Below are 9,218 nucleotides of genomic sequence, written 5' to 3'. Positions count from 1 at the left end.
TGTCTCTTTCGCCCACAGGACTCCTTGACAACAAACACGATCCCAAGAAGTGTGTTTCCGCGGATGCACATCGCTCCTGCCTCACCGCGAGGCCGAGTTAACGGCCAGAGGACGGCGGCGAAGGCGCGCGTGTAGAACCACTGGGTCAGACGGGACGCCTCGGTCTCACTGGAGGTTTCGGCAGAGGTGGCAAGCCACAACGCTTGATCGGACCCGCTAAGTCCGGAGGAACCGTCCGCCCGCAATGGGTGGGGGCCCTCCGATGGCGGGTCACGTTGGCAGATCGGTCATCGGTGTAGGTGGTATCACAGTGCGTCCATGACGCGCGAAGGTCGGCTTGAGCCTGAGCTCTTTCCCCGCCGCCTGCGCTGGAGCTCGATACTCTGTCCAAGTATCCTTCGCTCCTATTAACCTCTAGGTGGTTGCGCTCGTGACATCAAAAAGACCACTTTTTGAAGAGCAGTCACACTCGGAAAAAATTTCTTTCGTCAGGCAAAAGAACCAGAGTTCTCCGCGGCCATCCACTCCAACCTTGTCCGACTTTGAGGCACCAGGCTCGGCCACCCTCCGAGCCTTTTCCTTCCCTCTCCTGTTATGGTGCCTCCCTATTAACCTCTAGGTGGTTGCGCTCGTGACATCAAAAAGACCACTTTTTGAGGAGCAGTCACACTCGGAAAAAATTTCTTTCGTCAGGCAAAAGAACCAGAGTTCTCCGCGGCCATCCACTCCAACCTTGTCCGACTTTGAGGCACCAGGCTCGGCCACCCTCCGAGCCTTTTCCTTCCCTCTCCTGTTATGGTGCCTCCCTATTAACCTCTAGGTGGTTGCGCTCGTGACATCAAAAAGACCACTTTTTGAAGAGCAGTCACACTCGGAAAAAATTTATTTCGTCAGGCAAAAGAACCAGAGTTCTCCGCGGCCATCCACTCCAACCTTGTCCGACTTTGAGGCACCAGGCTCGGCCACCCTCCGAGCCTTTTCCTTCCCTCTCCTGTTATGGTGCCTCCCTATTAACCTCTAGGTGGTTGCGCTCGTGACATCAAAAAGACCACTTTTTGAGGAGCAGTCACACTCGGAAAAAATTTCTTTCGTCAGGCAAAAGAACCAGAGTTCTCCGCGGCCATCCACTCCAACCTTGTCCGACTTTGAGGCACCAGGCTCGGCCACCCTCCGAGCCCTTTCCTTCCCTCTCCTGTTATGGTGCCTCCCTATTAACCTCTAGGTGGTTGCGCTCGTGACATCAAAAAGACCACTTTTTGCAGAGCAGTCACACTCGGAAAAAATTTCTTTCGTCAGGCAAAAGAACCAGAGTTCTCCGCGGCCATCCACTCCAACCTTGTCCGACTTTGAGGCACCAGGCTCGGCCACCCTCCGAGCCTTTTCCTTCCCTCTCCTGTTATGGTGCCTCCCTATTAACCTCTAGGTGGTTGCGCTCGTGACATCAAAAAGACCACTTTTTGAAGAGCAGTCACACTCGGAAAAAATTTATTTCGTCAGGCAAAAGAACCAGAGTTCTCCGCGGCCATCCACTCCAACCTTGTCCGATTTTGAGGCACCAGGCTCGGCCACCCTCCGAGCCTTTTCACTCCCTCTCCTGTTATGGTGCCTCCCTATTAACCTCTAGGTGGTTGCGCTCGTGACATCAAAAAGACCACTTTTTGCAGAGCAGTCACACTCGGAAAAAATTTCTTTCGTCAGGCAAAAGAACCAGAGTTCTCAGCGGCCATCCACTCCAACCTTGTCCGACTTTGAGGCACCAGGCTCGGCCACCCTCCGAGCCCTTTCCTTCCCTCTCCTGTTATGGTGCCTCCCTATTAACCTCTAGGTGGTTGCGCTCGTGACATCAAAAAGACCACTTTTTGCAGAGCAGTCACACTCGGAAAAAATTTCTTTCGTCAGGCAAAAGAACCAGAGTTCTCCGCGGCCATCCACTCCAACCTTGTCCGACTTTGAGGCACCAGGCTCGGCCACCCTCCGAGCCTTTTCCTTCCCTCTCCTGTTATGGTGCCTCCCTATTAACCTCTAGGTGGTTGCGCTCGTGACATCAAAAAGACCACTTTTTGCAGAGCAGTCACACTCGGAAAAAATTTCTTTCGTCAGGCAAAAGAACCAGAGTTCTCCGCGGCCATCCACTCCAACCTTGTCCGATTTTGAGGCACCAGGCTCGGCCACCCTCCGAGCCTTTTCACTCCCTCTCCTGTTATGGTGCCTCCCTATTAACCTCTAGGTGGTTGCGCTCGTGACATCAAAAAGACCACTTTTTGCAGAGCAGTCACACTCGGAAAAAATTTCTTTCGTCAGGCAAAAGAACCAGAGTTCTCAGCGGTCATCCACTCCAACCTTGTCCGACTTTGAGGCACCAGGCTCGGCCACCCTCCGAGCCTTTTCACTCCCTCTCCTGTTATGGTGCCTCCCTATTAACCTCTAGGTGGTTGCGCTCGTGACATCAAAAAGACCACTTTTTGCAGAGCAGTCACACTCGGAAAAAATTTCTTTCGTCTGGCAAAAGAACCAGAGTTTTCAGCGGTCATCCACTCCAACCTTGTCCGATTTTGAGGCACCAGGCTCGGCCACCCTCCGAGCCTTTTCACTCCCTCTCCTGTTATGGTGCCTCCCTATTAACCTCTAGGTGGTTGCGCTCGTGACATCAAAAAGACCACTTTTTGCAGAGCAGTCACACTCGGAAAAAATTTCTTTCGTCTGGCAAAAGAACCAGAGTTTTCAGCGGTCATCCACTCCAACCTTGTCCGATTTTGAGGCACCAGGCTCGGCCACCCTCCGAGCCTTTTCACTCCCTCTCCTGTTATGGTGCCTCCCTATTAACCTCTAGGTGGTTGCGCTCGTGACATCAAAAAGACCACTTTTTGCAGAGCAGTCACACTCGGGAAAAATTTCTTTCGTCTGGCAAAAGAACCAGAGTTTTCAGCGGTCATCCACTCCAACCTTGTCCGATTTTGAGGCACCAGGCTCGGCCACCGTCCGAGCCTTTTCACTCCCTCTCCTGTTATGGTGCCTCCCTATTAACCTCTAGGTGGTTGCGCTCGTGACATCAAAAAGACCACTTTTTTCAGAGCAGTCACACTCGGGAAAAATTTCTTTCGTCTGGCAAAAGAACCAGAGTTTTCAGCGGTCATCCACTCCAACCTTGTCCGATTTTGAGGCACCAGGCTCGGCCACCCTCCGAGCCTTTTCACTCCCTCTCCTGTTATGGTGCCTCCCTATTAACCTCTAGGTGGTTGCGCTCGTGACATCAAAAAGACCACTTTTTTCAGAGCAGTCACACTCGGGAAAAATTTCTTTCGTCTGGCAAAAGAACCAGAGTTTTCAGCGGTCATCCACTCCAACCTTGTCCGATTTTGAGGCACCAGGCTCGGCCACCGTCCGAGCCTTTTCACTCCCTCTCCTGTTATGGTGCCTCCCTATTAACCTCTAGGTGGTTGCGCTCGTGACATCAAAAAGACCACTTTTTTCAGAGCAGTCACACTCGGGAAAAATTTCTTTCGTCTGGCAAAAGAACCAGAGTTATCAGCGGTCATCCACTCCAACCTTGTCCGACGTTGAGGCACCGATGTCGGCCAAGTTCTGAGCGTTCCACCGCCGAATGCCACTGGTCCTCAACACAGCGGACTTCCAATCCAACCTTGTCCGACTTTGAGGCACCGAAGTCGGCCTCAGCCCGAGCCTTCCCCCGCCGACCTCACTGGAGCCCGCCATCCAGGGACCGGCGGAGGTCGCCCGCATGACCGCGGCAAAGTGTCTCGAAGTCGGGCACGACCGCTCGAGTCACCCGCCAACCCGGTCCGGGGCACCTCCAGGGACCGGCGGAGGTCGCCCGCATGACCGCGGCAAAGTGTCTCAAAGTCGGGCACGACCGCTCGAGTCACCCGCCAACCCGGTCCGGGGCACCTCCAGGGACCGGCGGAGGACGCCCGCATGACCGCGACAAAGTGTCTCAAAGTCGGGCACCTCCGCTCGAGTCACCCGCCAACCCGGTCCGGGGCACCTCCAGGGACCGGCGGAGGACGCCCGCATGACCGCGACAAAGTGTCTCAAAGTCGGGCACGACCGCTCGAGTCACCCGCCAACCCGGTCCGGGGCACCTCCAGGGACCGGCGGAGGTCGCCCGCATGACCGCGGCAAAGTGTCTCGAAGTCGGGCACGACCGCTCGAGTCACCCGCCAACCCGGTCCGGGGCACCTCCAGGGACCGGCGGAGGTCGCCCGCATGACCGCGGCAAAGTGTCTCAAAGTCGGGCACGACCGCTCGAGTCACCCGCCAACCCGGTCCGGGGCACCTCCAGGGACCGGCGGAGGACGCCCGCATGACCGCGACAAAGTGTCTCAAAGTCGGGCACCTCCGCTCGAGTCACCCGCCAACCCGGTCCGGGGCACCTCCAGGGACCGGCGGAGGACGCCCGCATGACCGCGACAAAGTGTCTCAAAGTCGGGCACGACCGCTCGAGTCACCCGCCAACCCGGTCCGGGGCACCTCCAGGGACCGGCGGAGGACGCCCGCATGACCGCGACAAAGTGTCTCAAAGTCGGGCATGACCGCTCGAGTCACCCGCCAACCCGGTCCGGGGCACCTCCAGGGACCGGCGGAGGACGCCCGCATGACCGCGACAAAGTGTCTCAAAGTCGGGCATGACCGCTCGAGTCACCCGCCAACCCGGTCCGGGGCACCTCCAGGGACCGGCGGAGGACGCCCGCATGACCGCGACAAAGTGTCTCAAAGTCGGGCACGACCGCTCGAGTCACCCGCCAACCCGGTCCGGGGCACCTCCAGGGACCGGCGGAGGACGCCCGCATGACCGCGACAAAGTGTCTCAAAGTCGGGCACGACCGTTCGAGTCACCCGCCAACCCGGTCCGGGGAACCTCCGGGGACCGGCGGAGGTCGCCCGCATGACCGCGGCAAAGTGTCTCAAAGTCGGGCACGACCGCTCGAGTCACCCGCCAACCCGGTCCGGGGCACCTCCAGGGACCGGCGGAGGATGCCCGCATGACCGCGACAAAGTGTCTCAAAGTCGGGCACGACCGCTCGAGTCACCCGCCAACCCGGTCCGGGGCACCTCCAGGGACCGGCGGAGGACGCCCGCATGACCGCGACAAAGTGTCTCAAAGTCGGGCATGACCGTTCGAGTCACCCGCCAACCCGGTCCGGGGCACCTCCAGGGACCGGCGGAGGAGGCCCGCATGACCGCGACAAAGTGTCTCAAAGTCGGGCATGACCGCTCGAGTCACCCGCCAACCCGGTCCGGGGCACCTCCGGGGACCGGCGGAGGACGCCCGCATGACCGCGACAAAGTGTCTCAAAGTCGGGCATGACCGCTCGAGTCACCCGCCAACCCGGTCCGGGGCACCTCCGGGGACCGGCGGAGGACGCCCGCATGACCGCGACAAAGTGTCTCAAAGTCGGGCACGACCGCTCGAGTCACCCGCCAACCCGGTCCGGGGCACCTCCGGGGAGCAGTGGAGGTCGCTCGCATGACCGCGACAAAGTGTCTCAAAGTCGGGCATGACCGCTCGAGTCGCCCGCCATCCCGGTCCGGAGCTCAACACTTTGTCGTTTTTTCCACTCCCTCCCCATTAACCTCTAGGTGGTTGCGCTCGTGACATCAAAAAGACCACTTTTTGAGGAGCAGTCACACTTAGGAAAAATCCGTTTGCGCTCACACCATCCCTCCCCATTAACCTCTAGGTGGTTGCGCTCGTGACATCAAAAAGACCACTTTTTGAGGAGCAGTCACACTTAGGAAAAATCCGTTTGCGCTCACACCATCCCTCCCCATTAACCTCTAGGTGGTTGCGCTCGTGACATCAAAAAGACCACTTTTTGAGGAGCAGTCACACTTAGGAAAAATCCGTTTGCGCTCACACCATCCCTCCCCATTAACCTCTAGGTGGTTGCGCTCGTGACATCAAAAAGACCACTTTTTGAGGAGCAGTCAGACACCGAGGTTTTCTGGATTTATGTCCGTTTTCCTGGTTCTCTGACTCGGGCACCTTGTGACCGACATCCCCCCCTTCCCTGGTTCTATTTTGCCGATACTTTGGTGAGTTTTCTACCCGCAAACCAAGCCCCCCAAGCCCGCCGCCTGGTGGGGGAGCATGCCGCCTGGCCCGGTTCTATTTTAGGTCACTTTGGTGAGTTTTCTACCCGCAAACCAAGCCCCCCAAGCCCGCCGCCTGGTGGGGGAAGAGGCCCCCTGGTCCCGGTTCTATTTTAGGACACTTTGGTGAGTTTTCTACCCGCAAACCAAGCCCCCCAAGCCCGCCGCCTGGTGGGGGAAGATGCCCCCTGGTCCCGGTTCTATTTTAGGACACTTTGGTGAGTTTTCTACCCGCAAACCAAGCCCCCCAAGCCCGCCGCCTGGTGGGGGAACATGCCGCCTAGCCCGGTTCTATTTTAGGTCACTTTGGTGAGTTTTCTACCCGCAAACCAAGCCCCCCAAGCCCGCCGCCTGGTGGGGGAAGAGGCCCCCTGGTCCCGGTTCTATTTTAGGACACTTTGGTGAGTTTTCTACCCGCAAACCAAGCCCCCCAAGCCCGCCGCCTGGTGGGGGAACATGCCCCCTGGTCCTGGTTCTATTTTAGGACACTTTGGTGAGTTTTCTACCCGCAAACCAAGCCCCCCAAGCCCGCCGCCTGGTGGGGGAACATGCCCCCTGGTCCCGGTTCTATTTTAGGACACTTTGGTGAGTTTTCTACCCGGAAACCAAGCCCCCCAAGCCCGCCACCTGGTGGGGGAAGAGGCCCCCTGGTCCCGGTTCTATTTTAGGACACTTTGGTGAGTTTTCTACCCACACTGCAGGTCCCCAAATGCCGCCATCTGGTGGGGGAACATGCCGCCTGCACCGGTTCTATTTTAAGTCACTTTGGTGAGTTTTCTGCCCACACTACGGGTCCCCAAATGCCGCCATCTGGTGGGGGAACATGCCGCCTGCACCGGTTCTATTTTAAGTCACTTTGGTGAGTTTTCTGCCCACACTACGGGTCCCCAAATGCCGCCATCTGGTGGGGGAACATGCCGCCTGCACCGGTTCTATTTTAAGTCACTTTGGTGAGTTTTCTGCCCACACTACGGGTCCCCAAATGCCGCCATCTGGTGGGGGAACATGCCGCCTGCACCGGTTCTATTTTAAGTCACTTTGGTGAGTTTTCTGCCCACACTACGGCTCCCCAAATGCCGCCATCTGGTGGGGGAACATGCCGCCTGCACCGGTTCTATTTTAAGTCACTTTGGTGAGTTTTCTACCCACACTACGGGTCCCCAAATGCCGCCATCTGGTGGGGGAACATGCCGCCTGCACCGGTTCTATTTTAAGTCACTTTGGTGAGTTTTCTACCCACACTACGGGTCCCCAAATGCCGCCATCTGGTGGGGGAACATGCCGCCTGCACCGGTTCTATTTTAAGTCACTTTGGTGAGTTTTCTGCCCACACTACGGGTCCCCAAATGCCGCCATCTGGTGGGGGAACTGCCGCCTAGTCCCGGTTCTATTTTAGGTCACTTTTCTCACTTTCTGACCCACAAATAATGCCCCAAATGCCGCCGCCTGGTGGGGGGAACTGCCGCCTAGTCCCGGTTCTATTTTAGGTCACTTTTCTCACTTTCTTACCCACAAATAATGCCCCAAATGCCGCCGCCTGGTGGGGGGAACTGCCGCCTAGTCCCGGTTCTATTTTAGGTCACTTTTCTCACTTTCTGACCCACAAATAATGCCCCAAATGCCGCCGCCTGGTGGGGGGAACTGCCGCCTAGTCCCGGTTCTATTTTAGGTCACTTTTCTCACTTTCTGACCCACAAATAATGCCCCAAATGCCGCCGCCTGGTGGGGGGAACTGCCGCCTAGTCCCGGTTCTATTTTAGGTCACTTTTCTCACTTTCTGACCCACAAATAATGCCCCAAATGCCGCCGCCTGGTGGGGGGAACTGCCGCCTAGTCCCGGTTCTATTTTAGGTCACTTTTCTCACTTTCTTACCCACAAATAATGCCCCAAATGCCGCCGCCTGGTGGGGGGAACTGCCGCCTAGTCCCGGTTCTATTTTAGGTCACTTTTCTCACTTTCTTACCCACAAATAATGCCCCAAATGCCGCCGCCTGGTGGGGGGAACTGCCGCCTAGTCCCGGTTCTATTTTAGGTCACTTTTCTCACTTTCTGACCCACAAATAATGCCCCAAATGCCGCCGCCTGGTGGGGGGAACTGCCGCCTAGTCCCGGTTCTATTTTAGGTCACTTTTCTCACTTTCTGACCCACAAATAATGCCCCAAATGCCGCCGCCTGGTGGGGGGAACTGCCGCCTAGTCCCGGTTCTATTTTAGGTCACTTTTCTCACTTTCTGACCCACAAATAATGCCCCAAATGCCGCCGCCTGGTGGGGGGAACTGCCGCCTAGTCCCGGTTCTATTTTAGGTCACTTTTCTCACTTTTCTACCCACAAATAATGCCCCAAATGCCGCCGCCTGGTGGGGGGAACTGCCGCCTAGTCCCGGTTCTATTTTAGGTCACTTTTCTCACTTTCTGACCCACAAATAATGCCCCAAATGCCGCCGCCTGGTGGGGGGAACTGCCGCCTAGTCCCGGTTCTATTTTAGGTCACTTTTCTCACTTTCTGACCCACAAATAATGCCCCAAATGCCGCCGCCTGGTGGGGGGAACTGCCGCCTAGTCCCGGTTCTATTTTAGGTCACTTTTCTCACTTTCTTACCCACAAATAATGCCCCAAATGCCGCCGCCTGGTGGGGGGAACTGCCGCCTAGTCCCGGTTCTATTTTAGGTCACTTTTCTCACTTTCTGACCCACAAATAATGCCCCAAATGCCGCCGCCTGGTGGGGGGAACTGCCGCCTAGTCCCGGTTCTATTTTAGGTCACTTTTCTCACTTTTCTACCCACAAATAATGCCCCAAATGCCGCCGCCTGGTGGGGGGAACTGCCGCCTAGTCCCGGTTCTATTTTAGGTCACTTTTCTCACTTTCTGACCCACAAATAATGCCCCAAATGCCGCCGCCTGGTGGGGGGAACTGCCTGCTAGTCCCGGTTCTATTTTAGGTCACTTTTCTCACTTTTCTACCCACAAATAATGGCAAAAAAAAATGCTTACAGCACCCAGTATTCCCAGGCGGTCTCCCATCCAAGTACTAACTGGGCCCGACCCTGCTTGGCTTCCGAGATCAGACGAGATCGGGCTCATTCAGGGTGGTGTGGCCGTAAGC

General features: G+C 56.8%; 1 non-coding gene across 1 annotated transcript; it reads right to left on the bottom strand.

Annotated features, from left to right (window-relative positions):
- Positions 1–9,099: 9,099 nt before the first annotated feature.
- LOC148057786 (5S ribosomal RNA) lies at positions 9,100–9,218 on the bottom strand. The gene has a single exon (XR_015710412.1). It is a non-coding gene; the product is annotated as a 5S ribosomal RNA (ribosomal RNA).

The sequence above is a fragment of the Callionymus lyra genome, unplaced genomic scaffold, assembly GCF_982586985.1.
Source record: "Callionymus lyra unplaced genomic scaffold, fCalLyr1.hap1.1 HAP1_SCAFFOLD_634, whole genome shotgun sequence".
Taxonomy (NCBI): Eukaryota; Metazoa; Chordata; class Actinopteri; order Syngnathiformes; family Callionymidae; genus Callionymus; species Callionymus lyra.
This window is presented reverse-complemented; position numbering and strand designations above follow the sequence as displayed.